The following is a 24369-nucleotide window of genomic DNA, read 5'->3' as shown; positions in this document are numbered from 1 at the left end:
GGAATGGTTTGTCTTGTGGTAGGATTTGTGGGCTTTGACGCTCTTATGTAGGTGTCAAAACACACGTCTTGTCGTGATATGTGTTCTGTCCTATATTTTTATTTAATTTGTTTGTTTTTTAAATCCCAGCTCCCGTCCTCGCAGGAGTCCTTTTGCCTTTTGGTAGGCCGTCATTGTAAATAAGAATGTATTCTTCGCTGACTTGCCTAGTTGAATAAAGGTTAAATAAAAAAATTAAAAAAATATTAAGATATGGTTATGATAGCGTTATAACGTTTTATGACGCTAGGTGTCAAATAAAGTGTTGCCAAAAAAACATTTTCAGATGTGAAATAGCCGTTTCACATGTTCAGCTTAAATTTCACATGTGAAACCATATTTTCTCATGTATCACATTTAGAGTTCACATGTTAACACCACCTTTTCACATGTGAATTGCAGTTGTACGTGTGAAATTTGGATATGCAGTTTCACATGTGAAAAATAGGATCTCCCTTCCTGGATGTTACAGACATTACAACTTGTTTACCTGTTGCTGGGTTTCACCTGTACTTACACTTTCTCCCCCTTCACGTGAGATATCGTTAGATTAAGGCCCAGCCAATCAGGGAGTAGCCATGTGCCTTGCCCCTGCCCATGCCCTGAGGATGCAGGGTTTCTGGGTTGTGATTGGACAGCCCAGCCCATGCTTTCAAAAGGGTATAAGTAAATCCTCTCGTAGATGGTCTTCTTCCTTCCCAGTGTAATTCCTTGTGAGAGTGTGGTTGGATTTATGGCTGGGGTGCGTGAAAGAATGGAAGTTCATTATTTGTTCTTATTCCTGTTATTGTTAGAATGAGTGCTAGTTGTGACTCTTGTGTTACTATGTAATACATGGTTCATTGAGACAGTCCTTTGCTCTAGTTCTATTGATTATCATTCCTTCATGCATAGCTTATCCCATTATATTGCACATTCACGTGTGGAATTGCAAGTTCCCATGTGAAAATCAAATCTGTAGTTTCAGATGTAAGAATATCTCATTTTCACATATGGAATTGCATTTCCACATGTAAAAAACAAATCACATGTAAAAATGACATTTGCGGTATCACATATAAAAAAACTTCACGTGGAGTTTTCTTACATGTGAAACTGCAAAAGTGATTTTTACATGTGATTGCGGTTTCACATGTAAATAAACTACATGTGAAAACAATTCACATTTGAAAATCTAATTTGCAGTTTCACATACAGTACCAGTCAATATTTTGTACACCTACTCATTCAAGGGTTTTTCTGTATTTATACTATTTTCTACATTGTAAAATAATAGTGAAGACATCAAAACTTGATGACAGATTTACACACTCAAACAGCTTCTCCTGGAATGCTTTTCCAAAAGTCTTGAAGGAGTTCCCACATATGCTGAGCACTTGTTGGCTGATTTTCCTTCACTCTGCGGTCCAACTCCTCCCAAACCATCTCAATTGGGTTGAGATCAGGTGATTGTGGAGGCCAGGTCATCTGATGCAGCACTCCATCACTCTCCTTCTTGGTCAAATAGTCCTTACACAGCCTGGAGGTGTGTTTTGTGTAATTTTCCTGTTGAAAACAAATGATAGTCCCACTAAGTGCAAACCAGATGGGATGGCGTATCGCTGCAGAATGCTGTGTAGTCATGCTGGTTAAGTGTGACTTGAATTCTAAATAAATCACTGACAGTGTCACCAGCAAAGCACCCCCTTACATCACACCTCCTCCTCCATGCTTCACGGTGGGAACCACAAATGCGGAGATCATCCGTTCACCTACTCTGCGTCTCACAAAGACAGAGGTTGGGACCAAAAATTTCAGATTTGGACTGATCAGACCTAAGGACATATTTCCACCGGTCTAATGTCCATTGCTTGTGTTTCTTGGCCCGAGCAAGTCTTCTTCATGTTGGTGTCCTTCAGTGGTTTCTTTGCAGCAAGTCGACGATGAAGGCCTGATTTGCGCAGTCTCCTCTGAACAGTTGATGTTGAGATGTGTCTGTTACTTGAACTCTGTGAAGCATTTATTTGGGCTGCAATCTCAGGTGCAGTTAACTCTAATGAACTTATCCTCTGCATAGGGCTATCTTCTGTATAACAACCCTACCTTGTCACGTCACAACACAACTGTTTGGCTCACACGCATTAAGAAGGAAAGAATTTCCACAAATTAACTTTTAACAAGGCACACCTGTTAATTGACATGCATTCCAGGTGACTACCTCATGAAGCTGGTTGAGAGAATGCCAAGAGTGTGCAAAGCTGTCATCAAGGCAAATGTTGGCTACTTTGAAGAATCTCAAATATAAAATATATTTCGATTTGTTTAACACTTTTGGTTACTACGTGATTCCATATGTGTTATTTCATAGTTGTGATGTCTTCACTATTATTCTACAATGTAGAAAATTGTCAAAATAAAGAAAAACCCTTGAATGAGTTGGTGTGTCCAAACTTTTGACTGGTACTGTATAAGAAACATTCACATTTGAAAATCTAACTTTCACATGTGTAATTACAATTTCGCATGTGGTGGTGAAAGTGTTATTCCCCTCACATGTGAAAAGGTTTGGTTAACATGTTGTAGTAGCAATGTTTTCACATATAGGATTGCAAATTCTTTAATGCCATTCTGTAAAAAGGTAGCAGTTTACATGAATATAATTTAAGTGTGTTAAATTATGATTTGTTATATCCGAGCCATCCATTCAGAGTTTTACTGCTGCAGGCACACACCTCTAGAAGTTAGTGCTCCTTATTTATCCTCTTTAACATGTTCAAATTAGTGTTGCCAGTTGACTGAAGTTTACTTTTTGTAATTTTAGTGCACAATTTTTGATTATTGCATTGTCTGAAAGCATTCAAAATAAACTGAAAACATTATACATAATCTATACAGCTAAAAACAACAATGCGATGTGAACAGTTGAGTTTGAGGTTAAATAAAGTGTTTGTAAATTTTGTTGACTGAAAATCAAAACGGAAATATTGTTAAGCTTTTTGTGTAAAAAAAAAAATCATAAATAACAGCTCAATATGAACAAATGATGAATTTGCAATTATTTGTGATCAATCACAGCAAATCCTGCGATAACTCAATAAATGTAATTGTTTGACAGCCCTACTCAACATTAAAATGTGAAAATGCACATGGGAAGGTGTAGTGGACATGAATCGGTCATGGTTGCTCATGGTCATGTGATAAGGTATACCACCTGCGACTTCAAAATTAGTGTTTGCCTTCTTGGTCGACTGGTCAAGACCTTGGCTTCTCCGCAGGGAAACCTGGGTTCTAATCCCGCCACTTACAAAAGCACACGTGAAATGTTGGGAAACCACGTGAGTCGTGAAAAATGAACGTGAAAAATCTGTCAAACTTCCCACGTGTCCGAAAACCATGTGTCTGACTTACAGGTCTGTTTTCCCATGTGACCTTTTTCACATGTGAAACGTCACACGTGACTGAAAAATGAAAATTTCACGTGATTTTTTTTGTAAGGGTATACCATCCTCTCTCCAAATTCACAAAGAGTGATTATAGTGTGTCCACTGGAGCAAGAACAAAAGGGCTGGCAGTCTGTATTATTATCTTCGATAATAAGAGAAACAAGAAGCCATTATGGTTCCATCCTAATCTATTAAGAAACAAAGTATCTCAATGACCTTTCTATCTGGACTCATTTCACACAATGGTTTGACCTTTTAGTATTCGGCGAACTGACAGTGTTTAAAATCCTCACAACAACATGGTGGTTCATCTCCACATTCAATCATGAGGGCATTATTTTTTTTGAATGCGTTTTACGCTACACTGCTTTTATTCTTCTGCCCAGCTCAAAATTATATTTCATCATTCAGATTGCAAATTGCTTGCATTTCCAGAGATGTTCTACATTGTCGGTGACTATGAGGCTATGTGAGGGCTTGTTGTACAACTCATTGGATATTAGTGCTTACAAAATTAATATACTGTACTCTATTGGTTCAGTTTGATAATCATTTTATATATTTTTTTCAGAGAGACAGAATAAAAGATGGTAGAAGTATTACTGAGCCAAACCAACTATTTAATTGACTCATCTCTGCCCTGCCCATAAGCAAGTAAGCCAGTTGTCAACTTAAACACCTTCACTTCGTATAAACGGCAGAAGAAATACCAAGACAGGACCGTATTTATCCCAAACAGAAGGCCATGTGAATTCTATTAAGATGTATGGGAAGACAGTTGCTAAAGCCCTTAAATCGTGCTCACATTCAGCTTAATCCTGCTGTGGCTGATGTATGCCTGTAGGTATTGCGAGAGGAAACATGAGTCATTTAGCAAACCACTGCACAGAGGGAAAAGTGAAGACGTGAAAAACAGACGCACAGTCTTTTGAACCCCTGAGATGAAAAAAACTGCAGACTCCAACAGGATGAGTCAATTTTCATAGACCACTTCCCTTTTGTGGGGTGTCTGAATGAAATATGTGCAAAGACAGGGATCCTATATTTAGACATCAAATCGCTCTGTCACCTCACTGCTCCATCTTTCAGAGTTCTATTTTTCTCCCCATGTGTCACTTGCTATCATTGGCATGCAAAAAGGCAGAATAAATCCTATGTGGACTTTAAGGAACGTTAGAATGACGAAGAAGGAACCAGAAGCATGAATTCTGATGACTGACAGGTAAGGCAGGAAGTTAGAGTGGGCAGAATGAGGGCAATGGCTATCAAGTATTCTGTGAGTAAATGGATGTCGTCACGCGAAAGTGAGTGTACACAACGTTGAGGTTTTAATTACATAAGAGAGATGACAGTTTGAATATGCTTCAAGATCTGTTGGCGAACGCCTTCTAAAGGCTTAAGATACGGACAACATTTTCTGGATAGGCTAAGGAGCAGCACAGATGAAGCTCAGACAAAAGGACATCTCGTCGGTCAAGGATTTCCATACCTGCCTGCTGGTAATCTTGAGGGCATCACACGTCTGGCTAAGCTTTAATTCAAGAGGGAAGAAATAGATAAGCAAGTGACAGCGATGACAATCTCTCTAATCCAAAAGTGCAGCCAGGTCTAAGTATTGTGGGCACAGGAGAAAAGATAATGAAGGACTGGCAAAAGCAGTCAGTATCAAGAAGTGAAAGGAATAGCAAGAACATATCTACTTGTCTCTCTCTGCACAATGTATAATTCATGAAAACAAAGTCCAAGGGTATATCCTCCAAAGATCTTCCTCACCTCACGTACTAGAGGTTTAACACGAAATGTCAAATTTTCAATAGAGGATTTTTTCCCCTCTTGCGGTGCAGGGCTTATATAAAAATACATCCCGCAGTTTTAGGTTTGTCTTATCCCTAAATGAAATAATTTGATGACTGTACAATGCCATTTCAGCTATGGTTTATGCGCAAGTTGCCAAAATGTACTGAAAAAAAGCTATCTACAGGAAGTAATCTTCAATATTTGGTAACCTCTCTGGCAGCACAAGAGCAATTGTAAATGGAAATCCACAACCATGAGAAAAATGCATAAATCAATCCACGTATTTCAATTATTGATACATAGGCCTATCTTATGTCATGAAGTCAGAAAAGGAAGCAATAGGAAAAATAAAATAGTAGTATACAGCTGGATCTGAAGATATCCAGCCTGTTGTGGGAAGTGTGGCCGCGCCATACATGAAAGTACAGTCAGCATTAATAAATTACCCATTCAAACATACGGTGGTCCACTTCTCAGTAAAATAGCTCCATGTACTACATAGGCTTTATAGAAGAGGCAGTAAATATGAATTATTTGAGACAGGTGTCATAAAAACAAAGTGCCCAGTCAAAGAGGTCTCTTGGCTTAGAAAAACAGGTATGAAATAATACATCTACTTGTGTATAATGTGTTGTCTTACTCATTATAATTCGGTAAATTCTGTGTCATCAGCGGTACAGTGCCACAAGAAGTCTATCTATACAGTACACAAACAGGCATCTGATTACAACTCTCCAATTTTCGAAGAGCATGTGAATACTAATCTAATTACCGCATGTGTACAATATTCAAATGTTCCCTTGGTACCAATGCATAAGGGAGATAGTAAAAACTAGCCACGCTGCATTTTTTTCACAACAACTGCTTCATGAGCTTAAAAAGGGAAAGACTTGGCTTAATAATAATCGTGATGAGAGACTTCCAAATCTACCAAGTGCTACTGGTTGACCATCAAGGTCCACTATTCTACTCTATCAGGGAACATTCACTCAGCAAAAAAGAAACGGCCCTTTTCAGGACCCTGTCTTTCAAAGATAATTCGTAAAAATCCAAATAACTTAACAGATCTTCATTGTAAAGGGTTTAAACACTGTTTCCCATGCTCGTTCAATGAACCAAACAATTAATGAACATGCACCTGTGGAACGGTCGTTAAGACACTAACAGCTTACAGACGGAAGGCAATTAAGGTCACAGTTATGAAACTTAGCACACTAAAGAGGCCTTCTGACTCTGAAAAACACCAAAAGAAAGATGCCCAGGGTCCATGCTCATCTGCGTGAACGTGCCTTAGGCATGCTCTAAGAAGGCATGAGGACTGCAGATGTGGCCAGGGCAATAAATTGCAATGTCTGTACTGTGAGATGCCTAAGACAATGCTACAGGGAGACAGGATGGACAGCTGATCGTCCTCGCAGAGGTAAACCACGTGTATCCTGCACAGGACCACGTGTAATCCTGCACAGGATTGGTACATCCGAACATCACACCTGCGGGACAGGTACAGGATAGAAACAACAACTGCCCGAGTTACACCTGGAATGCACAATCCCACCATCAGGGCTCAGACTGTCTGCAATAGGCTGAGAGAGGCTGGACTGAGGGCTTGTAGGCCTGTTGTAAGGCAGGTCCTCACCGGCAACACCGTCACCTATGGGCACAAACCCACTGTCACTGGACCAGACAGGACTGGCAAAAAAGGCTCTTCACTGATGAGTCGCGGTTTTGTCTCACCAGGGGTAATGGTCGGATTCACGTTTATCGTCGAAGGAATGAGCGTTACACCAAGGCCTGCACTCTGGAGCGGGATCGATTTGGAGGTGGAGGATCTGTCATGGTCTGGGGCGGTGTGTCACAGCATCATCGGACTGAGCTTATCATCACTGCAGGCAATCTCAGCAGTGCTTAACTTCTCTGGGTTATGTGGGACGCTAGCATCCCACCTCGACAACAGCCAGTGATATTGCAGGGCACCAAATTCAAACAACAGAAATCTCATAATTAAAATTCCTCAAACATACAAGTATTATACACCATTTTAAAGATAAACCTCTTGTTAATCCAACCAGTGTCCGATTTCAAAAAGGCTTTACGGCAAAAGCAAAGCATGCTGTTATCTGACGACAGCACCCCATCAAACAAACAGACAGACAATCAGAATTCAACCCGCCAGGCACAACACAAAAGTCAGAAATAACATATAATGCATGCCTTACCTTTGAAGATCTTCTGTTGGCACTCCAATATGTCCCATAAACATCACAAATTGTCCTTTTGTTTGATTAATTCCGTCGTTTATATCCAAAATGTCCATTTATTTGGTGTGTTTGATCCAGGTTCCGACTCGCGCCACATGACTACAAAACCTCTCATAAGTTACCTGTAATCTTTGTCCAAACATTTCAAACAACTTTCCTAAAACAACTTTAGGTATTTTTTTACGTAAATAATCGATAAAATTTAAGATGGGATAAACAGCGTTCAATACCGGAGAAAAACAATGTGGAGCGTGCTTTCTGGTCACGCGCCTCTATCAAACTTTCCACTTCCCTCGAGCCTCGTTCTGAACAGCCATACTTCTTCATTACACAAAGGAAAAACATCAACCAATTTCTAAAGACTTGACATCCAGTGGAAGCGATAGGCACTGCAAGCAACTGCCTTAGAAATCTAGGTTCCCAAAGACAACCCATTGAAAAGAGAGTGACCTCAACAACAAAAAAACAATCCTGGTTGGATTGTCCTCGGGGTTTCGCCTGCCAAATATTTTCTGTTATATTCACATATATCATTCAAACAGTTTTAGAAACTTCAGAGTGGTTTATATCCAAATCTACCAATTATATGAATATCCTAGCTTCTGGGCCTGAGAAACAGCCGGTTTAATTTGGGCACGCTTTTCATCCGGACGTGAAAATACTGCCCCCTATCCCAAATAAGTTAATGCAGCTGGTGGCCACTTGACCCCCCACTTTGTTCAGGGACACATTACTCCATTTATGTTAGTCACGTCTGTGGATCTTGTTCGGTGTATGTCTCAGTTGTTGAAACTTGTATTTTCATACAAATACTTACACATGTTAAGTTTGCTGAAAATAAACGCAGTTGACAGTGAGAGGACGTTTCTTTTTTTGCTGAGTTTATATAAACGTGTGGGTGGCATCTTTTCCAATCTGGTTTACTGTGAAAAAAGAAATGCACACACACACACACACACACACACACACACACACACACACACACGACACACAAATTGCCTTCAGAAAGTATTCTTGACTTGTTCCAAATGTTATGTTGCAACCTTATTCTACAATAGATTAAAATAAAAAAAATCCTCAGCAATCTACACACAATACCCCATAATGACAAAGCGAAAACAGATTTAGAAATCTTCGCACATTTATTAAAAATAGAAAACATCAATACCTTATCTACATACAGTTGAAGTCGGAAGTTTACATACATCTTAGGTTGGAGTCATTAAAACGTGTTTTTCCAACCACTCCACAAAAGTCTTGTTAACAAACTATAGTTTTAGCAAGTCTGTTAGGACATCTACTTTGTGCATGGCACAAGTGATTTTTCCAACAATTGTTTACAGACAGATTATTTCACTGTATCACAATTCCAGTGGGTCAGAAGTTTACATACACTAAGTTGACTGTGCCTTTAAACAGCTTGGAAAATTCCAGAAAATTATGTCATGGCTTTAGAAGCATCTAATAGGCTAATTGACATCATTTGAGTCAATTGGAGGTGCACCTGTGGATGTAGTTCAAGGCCTACCTTCAAACTCGGTGCCTCTTTGCTTGACATCATTGGAAAATCAAACAAAATCAGCTAAGACCTCAGAAAAAAAGTGTAGACCTCCACAAGTCTGGTTCATCCTTGGGAGCAATTTCCAAATGCCTGAAGGTACCACGTTCATCAGTACAAACAATAGTACGCAAGTATAAACACCATGGGACCACACAGCCGTCAAACCGCTCAGGAAGGAAATGCGTTCTGTCTCCTTGAGATGAACGTACTTTGGTGCGAAAAGTGCAAATCAATCCCAGAACAACAGCAAAGGACCTTGTGAAGAAGCTGGAGGAAAGAGGTACAGAAGTATCTATATCCACAGTGAAACGAGTCCTATATTGACATAACCTGAAAGGCTGCTCAGCAAGGAAGAAGCCACTACTCCAAAACCGCCACAAAAAAGCCAGACTACGCTTTGCAACTGCACATGGGGACAAAGATTGTACTTTTTGGAGAAATGTCCTCTAGTCTGATGAAACAAAAATAGAATTGGCAATAATGACCATCGTTATGTTTGGAGGAAAAAGGGGGAGGCTTGCAAGCCGAAGAACACCATCCCAACCATGAAGCAGCATCATGTTGTGGTGGTGCTTTGCTGCAGGAGGGACTGGTGCACTTCACAAAATAGATGGCATCACGAGGAGGGAAAATTATGTGGCTATATTGAAGCAACATCTCAAGACAAGTTAAAGTTTGGTCGCAAATGGGTCTTCCAAATGGACAATGACACCAAGCATACTTCCAAAGTTGTGGCAAAATGGCTTAAGGACAACAAAGTCAAGGTATTGGAGTAGCCATCGCAAAGACCTGACCTCAATCCTTTAAAAAAAAATTGTGGGAAGAACTGGAAAAGCGTGTGCGAGCAAGGAGGCCTACAAACCTGACTCAGTTACACCAGCTCTGTCAGGAGGAATGGGCCAAAAGTCACCCAACTTATTGTGGGAAGCTTGTGGAAGGAAGGCCATCCGAAACGTTTGACCCAAGTTAAACAATTTAAAGGCAATGCTACCAAATACTAATTGAGTGTATGTACACTTCTGACCCACTGGGAATGTGACAAAAGAAATAAAAGCTGAAATAAATCAATCTACTATTATTGTGACATTTCACATTCTTAAAATAAAAAGTGGTGATTCTATCTGACCTAAGACAGGGAATTTTTACTGGGATTAAAGGTCAGGAATTGTGAAAAATTGACTTTAAATGTATTGGCTAAGGTGTATGTCAACTTATTATTCCTATTGCTTCCGTTTCTGACTTCATGACAAAAATAAATAAATAAATAAATAACTAAATTAATGCACTGTTGGAGCTAGGAACGGAAGCAATTGATACACACGCAATAATATCTACTAAATACTGTATGTGTATGTTGCTAGCTCCAAGAATGGCGTAATATCTAACAATGTGTACGTGAGTAAAATTTGATTTGAAAACCATAAAAGCAGGTGAGAAAATAAAATCTGAAAATATATGAATTCTGAGAAACCATAACTCCTAACACCTTATACATTTCCTTTTCCAGTTGGCTTCATTCAGAGAAAGGATCACCACTCGTTTTTCTTGTCAAGAAAGGAAATATTCAGTATATACACACACACACCATCCCCACAGAGAGACTGGTCAGGAGTTGATCGATAGGTAATGCAAGTCCCTGTACAACGTGAAAAGGTCATTGGACCCAAGTGAAATACAGGGGCTTGGCTTACAACAACCATCCATCTTGGAGGTTTGGACACCAATGATTTATATGTACACTAAATTAAGTCACACCATCTTAGAGCTCCCCCACCGTTGTAAAAAATATTTTGGAAGCTATAGAAATGCATTTATTAATGTCTATTCATTTTTGCCACATTTATTATAATACAGACACCTTAATGAATACTTTTAAATTGTTTTATATAAGTTAAACATACACACACATATATATACACACACAAACTCAGCAAAAGAAACATCCTCTCACTGTCAACTGCGTTTATTTTCAGCAAACTTAACATGTGTAAATATTTTTAGGAACATAACAAGATTGTCTCAGTTCATAAACTGAAGTTCCACAGACATGTGACTAACATAAATGGAACAATGTGTCCCTGAACAAAGGGGGGTCAAAATCAAAAGTAACAGTCAGTATCTGGTGTGGCCACCAGCTGCATTAAGTACTGCAGTGCATTTCCTGTTCATGGACTGCACCAGATTTGCCAGTTCTTGCTGTGAGATGTTACCCCTCTCTTCCACCAAGGCACCTGCATGTTCCCGGACATTTCTGGGGGGAATGGCCCTAGCCCTCACCCTCCGATCCAAAAGGTCCCAGACGTGCTCAACGGGATTGAGATCTGGGTTCTTCGCTGGCCATGGCAGAATACTGACATTCCTGTCTTGCAGGAAATCAGCCATACTGCTCGTTCTGTGCGTGGTGGCATTGTCATGCTGGAGGGTCATGTCAGGATGAGCCTGCAGGAAGGGTACCACATGAGGGAGGAGGATGTCTTCCCTGTAACGCACAACGTTGAGATTGCCGGCATGGACAACAAGCTCAGTCCGATGATGCTGTGACACACCGCCCCAGACCATGATGGACCCTCCACCTCCAAAACGATCCCGCTCCAGAGTGCAGGCCTCTGTGTAATGCTCATTCCTTCGACGATAAACGCGAATCCGACCATCACCCCTGGTGAGACAAAACCGTGACCTGTCAGTTAAGAGCACTTTTTGCCAGTCCTGTCTGTTCCAGCGACGGTGGGTTTGTGCCCATAGGCGACGGTGTTGTCGGTGATGTCTGGTAAGGACCTGCCTTACAACAGGCCTACAAGCTCTCTGTCCAGCCTCTCTCAGCCTATTGCAGACAGTGCGCACTGATGGAGGGATTGTGCGTTCCTGGTGTAACTCGGACAGTTGTCGTTTCCATCCTGTACCTGTCCCGCAGGTGTGACGTTCAGATGTACCAATCCTGTTCAGGTGTTGTTACACATGGTCTGCCACTGCGAGGATGATCAGCTGTCCGTCCTGTCTCCCTGTAGCACTGTCTTAGGCGTCTCACAGTACGGACATTGCAATTAATTGCCCATGCCACATCTGGAATCCTCATGCCTCCTTGCAACATGCCTGCGGCACGTTCACGCAGATGAGCAGGGACCCTGGGCATCTTTCTTTTGGTGTTTTTCGGAGTCAGTAGAAAGGCCTCTTTAGTGTCCTAAGTTTTCATAACTGTGACCTGAATTGCCTACCGTCTGTAAGCTGTTAGTGTCTTAACGACCATTCCACAGGTCCATGTTCATTAATTGTTTATGGTTCATTGAAGAAGCATGGGAAACAGTGTTTAAACCCTTCACAATGAAGATCTGTTTAGTTATTTGGATTTTTACAAATTTTCTTTGAAAAGCAGGGTCCTGAAAAAAGGGTTGACTGGTATACAGTACCAGTCAAAAGTTCGGAGGCACCTACTCATTCAAGGGTTTTTCTTTATTTTACTATTTTCTACATTGTAGAATAATAGTGAAGACACCACAACTATGAAACACATGGAATCATGTAGTAACCAAAAAAGTTAAAAAATCAAAATATATTTTAGATTTTGAATTCTTCATAGAAGCCACCCGTTGCCTTGATGACAGTGTACCCACATATGCTGAGCACTTGTTGGCTGCTTTTCCTTTACTCTGCGGTCCAACTCATCCCAAACCATCTTCAGGTAGGTTGAAGTCGGGTGATTGTTGAGGCCAGGTCATCTGATGCAGCACTCCATCACTCTCCTTCTTGGTCAAATAGCCCTTTCACAGCCTGGAGGTGTGTTGGGTCATTGTCCTGTTAAAAAACAAATGATAGTCCCACTAAGCGCAAACCAGATGGGATGGCGTATCGCTGCAGAATGCTGTGGTAGCCATGCTGGTTAAGTGTGCCTTAAGTTCTATATAAATCACTGACAGTGTCACCAGCAAAGCACCCCCACACCATCACACCACCATACTTCATGATGAGAACCACACATGCGGAGATCATCCGTTCACCTACTCTGCGTCTCACAAAAAAAGACATTTCCATCTGTCTAATGTCCATTGCTCGTGTTTCTTGGCTCAAGCTAGTCTTCTTTTTATTGGTGTCCTTTAGTGGTTTCTTTGCAGTAATTTAACCATAAAGGCCTGATTGACACAGTCTCCTCTGAACAGTTGATGTTGAGATGTGTGTCACTTGAACTCTATAAGCCATTTATTTGGGCTGCAATCTGAGGTGCAGTTAAACCTCCACAGGATCAGTGGGTCCTCTGCGGGACGGTTGAGCTAACGTAGGCTAATACGATTAGCATGAGGTTGTAAGTAACAAGAACATTTCCCAGGACATATCTGAGATTGGCAGAAAGCTTAAAATCTTGTTCATCTAACTGCACTGTCTAATTTACAGTAGCTATTACAGTGCAATAATACCATGCTATTGTTTGAGGAGAGTGCACAGTTATGAACTTGAAAAGTTTAACCAATTAGGAACATTTGGGCATTCTTGCTACAGAATTTTGAACAGAAAAGCAATGGTTCATTGGATCCGTCTAAAATGTTGTACATACACTACTGCCATCTAGTGGCCAAAATCCAAATTGTGCCAGGGCTGGAATAATATGTTATGGCCTTTCTCTTGCATTACAAATATGATGGCATATCAGATCTAATGTGTTATATTCTCCTACATTAATTTCACATTTCCACAAACTTCAAAGTGTTTCCTTTCAAATGGTATCAAGAATATGCATATCCTTGCTTCAGGTCCTGAGCTACAGGCAGTTAGATTTGGGTATGTCATTTTGGGTGAAAATTGAAGAAAAGGCGTGGATCCTTAAAAGGTTTAACTCTAACTTATCCTCTGCAGCAGAGATAACTCTGGGTCTTCCTTTCCTGTGGCGGTCCAGCTGACGAATATGGGTTTGGCGGATACCAGGAGAATACTACTTGCCCAAATGCATAGTGCCAACTGTAAATTTTGGTGGAGGAGGAATGGTCTGGGGCTGTTTTTCATGGTACGGGTTCGGCCCCTTAGTTACAGTGAAGGGAAATCTTAACGCTACAGCATACAATGACATTTTACACGATTCTGTGCTTCCAACTTTTTGGCAACAGTTTGGGGAAGGCCCTTTGCTGTTTCATCATGACAATGCCCCCATGCACAAAGCGAGGTCCATACAAAAATGGTGTGTCAAGATCGGTGTGGAAGAACTTGACTGGCCTGCACAGAGCTCTGACCTCAACCCCATCAAACACCTTTGGGATAAATTGGAACGCCGACTGCGAGACAGGCCTAATCGCCCAACATCAGTGATCAACCTCCCTAATGCTCGTGGCTGAATGGAATCAAGGCCCGCAGCAATGTTCCAACATCTAGTGGAAAGCCTTCCCAGAAGAATGGAGGCTGTTATAGCAGCAAAGGGGGGACAAACTCAAAATTATTGTCCATTATTTTAGAATGAGATGTTCGACCAACAGGTTTCCACATACTTTTGGTCATGTAGTGTGTATACACACACACACACACACACACACACACACACACACACACACACTTTACTTAAAGTATAATTTTTTAGATATGACTAATAATGTTACTGTTCCCACTACAACAAAATACTGAAAAGGAAAAGTCAACATTTTACAACTTCATCATCTCCAGCATCACCCCAACATCAGCATATGTGAAATTGGTGCGTTTCTATGTTTTGTAGTAAAACTCAGGAACATCATCGGTATGCAAAGTATGATTTTTACCAATTGTGAGTAGGCAATGCCTACTAATTGGTTGACGACTTCATTGGAAACACTTATCTTCCTCTTTTTACGTGTGGGGTGGTGCTAGAGATGATGAAGTAAGTATTTTTTTTTTTACGTTTCCTTTTAAAATAATGTAATTTTGTCCTTGAAACATTTAATTAAAATACTGTACAATTCCATTCATTCCTATGGAGAATGCTCCTACTGGGCAATGCCAATATGGCTGACCGGTGGCATCAAAGCCTCTCATTGGCCAATACATAGCATCAGCAATCCATGGTTTATATACATCATTGGTTGAGAACAAGGGTGTTGGGAGAGGAGCATGGAAGCTTGATATGGGGCTGATGCAGTACTGTTCCAATTCCTAATACCTAGAGCACCCCAGTTCTCCGTACTCTCACTCAGTCATATTGTATGTGGTAATGGATGACAATAGCCAATCCCCTGCTTCAAATTGCGATGGGGAAAAGGACTGCACTTACAGAAGAACAAAATGTCCACATTCTGGCTAGGTCAAATAATGAGGATACATTTTTGGACCTAGCATTCTGGTCCACACACTTTCAAGCATTTACTCAGAATTACAGTTATTTGTTATTATCACCTACTGGAAATCATAAAATTCAGTAAATTCCGCTTGGGACAGATCTTCCTCACTCGCTTGGACAATCAAAATCAAGTCAATCTGTGGGCCATCAGACCCTGCCGCCAACTGTAATGGCTTACAGCTTGTGGTCTCTGATGGCTGGCATCCTCTTAGTACTCAATTAAAATGCAGTGAAAGAAGCCTGCTGTTGGGGCTGATTGGTGGAACCTCCACCTGTGCCCAGCTGCAGCATGAATCAACTGTATCCCGGGTCGTCACATAAGCCTGTGTCCCAAATGACACCATATTCTCTATATAATGCACTACCTTTGACAAGGGCCCATAGGGTTCTGGTGAAAAGTAGGGCACTGTGTAGGGAACAGGGTACCATTTGGGACACATCCCTGATTGCTGCCTGGTCTCTTCTGATCCTTGACTCCTTGTCCAATAAATCCTTTTTCGCCACAGACCCTTGACCAGGATAATCTGGAATTTCCACGTTTTGATGATTGATGCCATCTTGAACATTAAAGGCTGACAAAAAAGTTATTGGTGGTATTTAAACAGTTGGGTTTTTTCAAGACACTAAACATGCCATCTTTATCAGCAGTGTAGCCTGTTTATATTACACAAATCTTGTCTTTCGTCCAACAGCAGATATTTTATAGGCTTTACTAGAACCCAATAAAACTAGGCTCCACCGCCACTGTGCTTGGATTCAAACTATATGGCCTAAGGATCTACACAACATACCACAGCCACTGTATTTGTTCACATAAAATTATCTTGGGGCATACATTATACTGTAAAAATGATATCAACCTTTATATGCTGGTTGCAATAACATTGAGAACTTTTCCTTTCTATAATTCAGGTTTGACTCATTAAAGCAATGGTCGTCTGCAGGCGGCCTGCGGGCCAAAATCGGCCCGTATGTAATAACTTCTGGGGGCCAATTCTTTTTTTGTAAAACAAAAATAGAGTTATATTTTGGGGATTTTAGTTTTGGGTAAAAAAACAAAAAACTGTCAAATCACCAGAAATTCAGCAATAAATAAATACATTTTAGGAAGTATTCCTACTAATAACAAAAAGAGACATAAGTGATCGTATTTCAATTTAATCAAGGTATGAATTGTTATTTTCAAACACAATTTCTTGTGGTCAATTTAAAAAGTGTACAAATGACTTCATTATATTCCGGCCCCCGACCATCCGCTCCTAAAAAGATTTGGCCTGCAGTTGAATCTAGTTACCTTGCCCTGCGTTAAAGGATGGGGGTACTACCACCCTCATACAATCAAAGGGCTTCCACATCATCTCCCATAATGTACTGCTTTATTACATAATCTAGATACAGTGTGATAACAAAGGCCATGAACTTGTATCTAATTTAGCTATTACTGCTACTACCCTTTTCCACATAAAGAGAACTCCTCTTGACTTGGAATTTCCCATCTTTTAAATCAGATTGTTGACTGCTGAAGCGTGTCTAATGAGTGCACCCAGTATAAAATTATATAAATATGAATTTCCTACTTAAAGCATACTGTAACTTGACTTTAATGCCTTGCTCAGGGTTAGCCTTTATACAGTACAGTCACCTCAATTGTGTTTTTCTTGTCATGGAGCTAAGGATGCTTAGCTAGTCTCTTCAGTGACCCTGAAATATCCTGATGTAGGATCTTAATCTGATCACCCTGTGTTGCAGGACAACTTTTCTGCAATGCAGGACATTTAAACTTGTAATATATTTGAATTTAAGTCTTCTGAAATGTGTAAAAATTTCAGACTTGATTTTCACTTATTCATTTTTTTAATAAACCCCTACAAAAATGTCCATTAATTATAATCCATATTTCCTGTTGCTGCAGGATTATTTTCCTTCTATAGCAAACTGTCTCAAATTAATAGCCTGCTGTCACGACTCAGTGGCTGCATCTCAAATGGCACCTTATTCCTTATATAGTGCAATACTTTTCACCAGGGTCCACAGGGCTTTGATCAAAAGTAGAGCACAATCTAGGGAATAGGATGCCATTTGGGATGCACACAGAGGCCTCGCCAACCTTTTCTAGCATGAGAGCTACTTTAAAAAAAAATAAACATGTTGCGAGCTACAATTTTTTCTAGCTTTCAAATAGGCACATTCTTCTCTTCTCCCCTGCAAGTCTTCCCCAGGTCCTTAGTGCGCAGGAGAAAGCAGTGCACCGTTTTCTGTCAATATAGCTGGTAGAAAAATGGTTGATAAACAACTCCATAAAATATGTAATTTTCCTCCCCAAATTCTGTCTTATATTTTCCTAAATTATGTTCTCAGTTTTATTTTTCCTGGCTTTAGCTTTGTTTTTCACTCAAAATTGCAGTTGTTCATAGAGAAAAAATGAAATTGTATATTCTGAGAGTCCATGTCAATGCTTTTAAATCAGAAGGCAATTTTTGTAGGTCTCGAAGAAAACATTTTATTTTATTTTTAGATTTGAGTGTAATTCCCCTATAATTCTGCATCTGGCCCTTTAATTGATAATCTAGCTAGTGAGGAATATGCTGCCTAATGTGCCGGTCTAGGACGGTTCTGTACTGATGCTGCTCATTTCATAGAAAAGTTAGCAAATAATAGATATAATTTATATACTTACTCATGATATACTTCTGCCAGGTAAGCCTACTTTGCAGTTCAAATTTAATTGAGAAGGTTTTGGGGAAAGTATTTCTGTCAACCCACATGCGGTTATCACATCAACTGGCTACACACGGAGTGATAGACAAACATCCACACCACACACACAGACAGGGGCAATATATACTGGAAATTAATTGGCAGATAGCTTAAAAAGCTAAACCTAACCAGGTTGGGGTAATGTCAATGTTCCGTTAACAAGATAGTAGCAAGTAGTTTCTGATACTTAGATTTGTTTATGACAGTTTGCGGTGGAAAACATGCATGACCTTTCAGAATTGTTTGGCGGGCTACTCAAATGTGGGCTGCAAGCTACTGGTAGCTGTTGGAGACCCCTGGGATAGAATATGCAGTGCTACTGCATCCATTGCATATTCCAGTCCATATTTTCTGTTGTATCAGTCTGGCATTGTTTTTGTCTTGAGTGCTTTAATAATTAACCAAGATTGATCGATCGACATCAAAAGACATCAAAAGCCTGTCAGCCATTTTCACTTTCAAATGATTAAAACACACTTGAGTTTTATACTTTCACTGCACACCATTTTATCTACGGGTAAAAAAATGCATATATATTCTACTCCAAAGTCCTCAGTCAGCTCTGAACTCGTATTGACATACATGCTTTCTACACTGCATGCATGAGTAAGTTAAAAGGGAGCGCTCTCTGTGTGAAAGTCAGGAAATGGAGAAAGGTTATTAGGGGAAGGCTTGGTAATTCAACTTGTGAATTTAACATTTAATTAAACATGCAAACCAGTCAAACAAATTATGCTTTTTAACTTAGCAGGCTGCATAAGCAATAATAAGGGGAACAAATTAAGATGGAAAAATTCCTCATCAATGAATAAATTAGAATGATTGACACTCTCCTAACTGTGCCATATATTTGGGTATAAGATAGTATATTTTTCACTCTTTGTGGAACAGAGTTTGTGTACAATAGCCCTACTCGTTGAGATCAGCCCAAGTTCCTCTCTTCTGTCCATCTCATTTTCAACAGCTCTCCATCCTTTAATCTCTATTATGGAAATGTAATCAATGACCCAAACTTCCCTGGGCACAAATGATTGCTAAAAGGTGGGGAAGACTATTATCATGTCCGCACAGATGTTCTTGGCAAGTGATTTGGCTGTGCTGATATGGTTCTACTACAGAGAGAAATGGCACCCTGTTCCTGTTATAAGGCACTACTTTTGACCCTAAAAGGAATAGGGTACCATTTGGGACACAACGAGAGACTGGTTCCATTCCACTTTGAATCAGCAGCTTCAATCTGGGAAATAAGATCTCCAAATGAAAATCCAGCTGTACTACTGCTAGGCCTAGGCATATACTGTATTGAGTTTGCCTTGGCTACTGATCAATGTTTTATTCATTTAGGAGCACTACATTTTTACCACACACACACACGTTATGTAGTATCCCATCTACTCACATAGCCTACTGTAGTTAGATAACTTGCTTCATGGTGCACCAAAGAGTGCTGCAAATAAAAAATAACATTAAACTAGGTCAAGATAGTACAAATGGTACATTTCTGCAGCATAACCTGTACGGCTCAGAGGGATTAAATCGCCACTGACAGTAACATTGAAAATCAATGCATTTGGTTTGGATGTCAAGTCAAATGAATCTCTGCTGTGATAATACTCAATAATTGAGATCAATGCATTTACTTAAACATTGCACATGTCCCGTTCTAAAAACGCTCTTTATCATTCTCTAAGAGAGTTCAGCCAAGCATCATACATGTTTCAGACCGCATTTAAAAAAAAAAAAGTGAGCTCAAGAATAGCTTAGTGCTGGAGGCAGATCAGCTAAATGTTGTGTGGTATTATGCTCCCTCTGTAGGTGAGAAAAAGCAGTAAAACTGTCAAGAATCTTCTTCTCCCTTCCCAACTGCTGGAAGACGAGGGTGGTGAGCAGCTAAGTCTCTCCACGGGGAATTTTAAAAAGCAGACTAGTTGTAACTACTTACTGTAGCAAGCCCCTGATATTCATGTACTTATGTTCAATAAAAGCAGGCAGGAAATAGAGGACAAGACAGACAACCTCCCTCAGAGAGACATTGTTGTAAAGAAACAAGGAATCTTTTTCTAGTAAATGTGTTCATTTTGATAACATTGTATATTTATGTTCTCAACAATGCCCATATCCCACCCCTTAGTGAATAAAATACCAAATAAAAGTAAATTGGAGAGAGACTTATTTCATCACTGTTTATAAATACTTCTAACAATCAAGCACCAGGAATCCGCTATTCAAATACAAATCGCACAGAACCAACAGCTTAGTCGCCCAGAACCAACATCTTAAAAAAATACACTGAAGCAGCTTACACATTTTCCTCAACGGATTAGATAAAAAGAAAGCTGCTTTATATTTGGTGAAAAATTGCATTAAATACCCCCTCCGATTGAAATGTCAGCATGAGTCTAGTCTACCAAAATCACGTGCAAAGAGGATTCATGAACATATGTAAAACAATAGACTGATTGCTCACACTAATGTCCAGTTCTGTCCTCCTACAGTGGTAGTGCTGCCTGTGGCCTTTGATGAGCACAAATACTTTGAGACACATGGCCATATCAAGAGGGAAGCACTGACCTACACACTGCCTCTTCCTTTCCTTCCACCATGCGCAGGCAGTTATCCAAGGTTCACACAGCGAGGAGGCAAACCCATGCAGTGAACAACAAAGCTGTGGGGTGGTTTTGTTAAATCTCTCAAGCATTGTTCTTGAGGTGCTATATTTAAAATGACTGGCTGAAGAATTCTCATTTGACCAGAAAGTTAAAGCACTGGGCATCTCATGTTTTGAAGGCACTTTCAATGATTTTGCAGCAATCTCCTGAATCTCTCTCTCCTCTGATCCATTATCGTACCCTAAGCCTAAGGCAGGGAGAGATCTGGACTGAGTAAGCCTAGTTGGAGATGCTTACGAACTGAATGCAAATTCACAGAGGAGCATGTATAAAACATAATATTCACAAATCCTCTGCTGAATATATTAGCCTATGCACATCAAAATTCATGCATCATAGGCTATAGGGGACACCCCCATTGATATGAGCTGTTTTAAATAACCAGAAAACTGCACACAAATAAAACAAGATAATAATTCAGCATCATAACCCCAGAGTAATAATTTAAGGAGATAATTTAAGAGTAAACTATGCGAACGCCTGAAGTAAAAAAATAAAAGACAGGTTGATAATGAATGTACAACTTCTTTGGATAAAAACACAAAATCAAACTACTAACTCAACATTATTAATAATACACACCAGCCAGGTCACTGTGCAAATAATATCAATACTCAGGCACTCTAAAGCACATTACAAATTGATATAGAAGCAAGGCAAGCAATAGCAATGGCATCTCACCCAGAGTGTGAAGGGTGATCCTGTTGTCTCTTTCGTTGTGCGTGTATCCTACCAACTAGTGAAGGTTGTCAAGATGTTTACAGTCTTCAGACAAACTGGTGGAATGCAGCCAGCAGCTGACCGACAGCCTCCAGTCCCTGATTCACTTGCAGCTTCCAACAGGCAAGTTACAGAGTCGCTTATTATAGGATAATCCAGGCATTGTCCTCTCACTGCTATGGCCAAGTTAGTCAATGTTGGTTGCAAGTTGGGGTCCAAAGGTGCCCCTATAACACTGTCAAGTCCACAACAATACAGTGTATATTTAGCTTGAGATAATCAGCTGAGACCAAAAATAGTCACACCCCAAAAAATATTTTAAAACTAAGGATGCATCTAAGATTTCAGAAATAGGAAACAGCAAGATAAGTCAAAGGTGCCAGTGTCCCCCATGCCTCCAGGTCTTAATGATAATATATAGTGTAGCAGTCAGAAGAACCAGAATAAAATCCACACAATTTCTCTTCTTTTCCTTTTAGGCAACTCTCCCTTCAGTAAAGAGCCCACACCTGCTACCAAAGCAGAGAAATACAATTTACACAATTTTCTGTGAGCCACACAGCTAAGCCTCAGCTGCCCCTGTTACAGTCATCACTCACTCTCAAGCCCAGCACTTCGGATGAGCCCTGGACTGACGATTGCTCTTGCTCAAAGTCTTTCAGGAACACATCTCTTTGCTCTGCAAACCGACTCTTGTTGCCACGCCTCCTAGACCGTGATTGGTTGAGCTGAGCTCAGAGCAAAGTACAGGGAGGAGGGGTCGATAATGCTATGTGGAAGGAAGGAGAGGGACATGAGAAGAGGAGAGAGAGTGGGGAAATGGTAGGCTGGGGGTTGGGGAAGCAGAGGAGAGGATATACAGAGCTCTGCAAGCCTGAAGGGACAGCCTGGCTAATGAAAGAGAAATGCTTCTCCCAATACTTTAGCCAAATTTGTGTGTTGCAAATTTGTTGTGACTACTGGCAAACTGAATTCATACTGACAAAGTCCCTAGTTTCTGAAGAGAGATACAGGTAACTGCCAAAATAAAGGAAACACCAACATAAAGTAGGGCATTGGGCCAACATGAGCTGCCAGAACGGCTTCAATGCACCCTCGCATAGATTATACAAGTGTCTGGAAAAGGGGTTGGAACAAATTATTTTCAAAGTTCTGAACCAGTTCGAACCCCCCAAAAAGTGCCGGTTTAGAACGTTCCTTTCTCTTCCTTTTTAAACCTCTGAAATTCCTAGTAATAAAAAAATCATATTAGAATCCAATAGAAAATCCTATCAGATTTTAGAACCTATCCTATAGGATTTTATCCTAGGGGATATAATCCTATAAAACCTATCCTATTGGGATTTTATCCTATAAAACTTGTTCCAAAATCTAATATGTTTTTTTTCAATTGGATTCTTGTATTGAAATCCTATAGGACTGGTTCCAAAATCTGATTGGATTGAATCACTCCCATATTGTGGTGGTGTGTTGAAGAGGTTGAGCACCTCAGGGAATTACCGCTAGTGTAAGTAGGCAAAGAGATGGAGACACGAGAGAAACACTGTTTCTCAGTTTACTGGTATTTAACCATATTTAGCTGTGAGATTATACAATAAAGCTACATTACTTTAGATTATTTGCGCAAATTTCCTGCACGTGGACAGTATGTGTTACTAAACTACACAACCTCACGTTTTGACCACATCGAAGAGGGTAATTACACATCCTTTTAAACTCAAATAAGCAATGTTAATATAAATATTTATAGTAATCACAACGACAAAAAAAATTGATTAAACACAACATGCTTAAAACAGATCAATATCATTGGTTTTAGGATTTAGAATTCTACTATAATTTTCTAAGTCAAATCGCTGGTCTCACACCAATACATGGATTTGAGTGTTAAACTAACAGCCAACCCCGTCACTGTTGATACCCTATGGTGGGTACTGATTCCTTGAAATTAAATACAGCAACTGATGTGTTTCCTTTGTTTCAGGCAGTCTCCCAAAACTTCCATCCGACATTCTAGAATTTAGATGACCGTCTTCAGAAAATTCTCTTCTAACCAGTGATATACAAATTATTTTCAGATTCAGCGTGGCCTTTGAATAGTGTTAGATTAAACAGTGCATTCACACCGTTTTCCCCTTGCTCTATTGATATCGATATGAGTGATTAACCAAATAGTTGTTTAACTTTTTATAAAAATTTAGTCAACGGGAAGCAGCGACAGCATTTTCAATTTACGTTTCAGGTATATAAATGGACTTTAAACATTAATGTCCAATAGTATTCTACTTAATTCGGTAAAAACTGCTGAATGAGTCCAAAAAAAGTTACATGATGTTTATTTTGATTATCTACCAGAAATCATGATCACAGGGTTGACTTGCCTATAATATGGCACATATATTTAGCAATAACAAGCAAGATAAACATTTCTCATTTGCTATAACAATGAAGTGACTCAAAAACTAGATGCAAATTACAATTTAGCTAGCTATCTAGTCAGCTGGCAGGCAAAATGTGGCTAACAGTAGTTTCTTACCTAGCATAAAAAGAAGTGCATAAAATGCTGCACAATTAACAAAATACGACAGAAACTTTGTCAGGAAACAAATAATGTAACGTTACTCACAGTTCTTACATTCACGCACAGTAACAGACAGAATAATAATATTAGAAAACTGAAGAATCTCTGCACAGCCAAATGTAGCAAGCTGAATTTGGTAGTTAATTAACACTGCAAGCCTGCGCTAGCTGTGACATCATCAGTCACTCTTAAAGGGACAGGCTTTCTTAAAGGTGAATAAAACAGAAATTAATATATAACTGTTGTTGTATATGTTGTATAGTATATGTATATGTTCAT

The 24369-nt window shown here is 39.8% G+C and overlaps 1 protein-coding gene across 1 annotated transcript in view; it reads right to left on the bottom strand.

The window, feature by feature from the left end:
• The window catches only part of brinp2 (bone morphogenetic protein/retinoic acid inducible neural-specific 2), a 123662-nt gene extending 101373 nt beyond the window's left edge, over positions 1 to 22289 (bottom strand). The window contains exon 1 of the mRNA XM_029725720.1: positions 21471 to 22289. The gene's annotated coding sequence lies outside the window, so the exon portion shown is untranslated. The remainder of the gene's footprint in view (positions 1 to 21470) is intronic.
• Positions 22290 to 24369: the final 2080 nt, after the last annotated feature.

This window comes from Salmo trutta, chromosome 31 (assembly GCF_901001165.1).
Source record: "Salmo trutta chromosome 31, fSalTru1.1, whole genome shotgun sequence".
NCBI lineage: Eukaryota > Metazoa > Chordata > Actinopteri > Salmoniformes > Salmonidae > Salmo > Salmo trutta.
The sequence above is the reverse complement of the archived record's forward strand: the minus strand, read 5'-3'. Positions and strand labels throughout refer to the sequence as shown.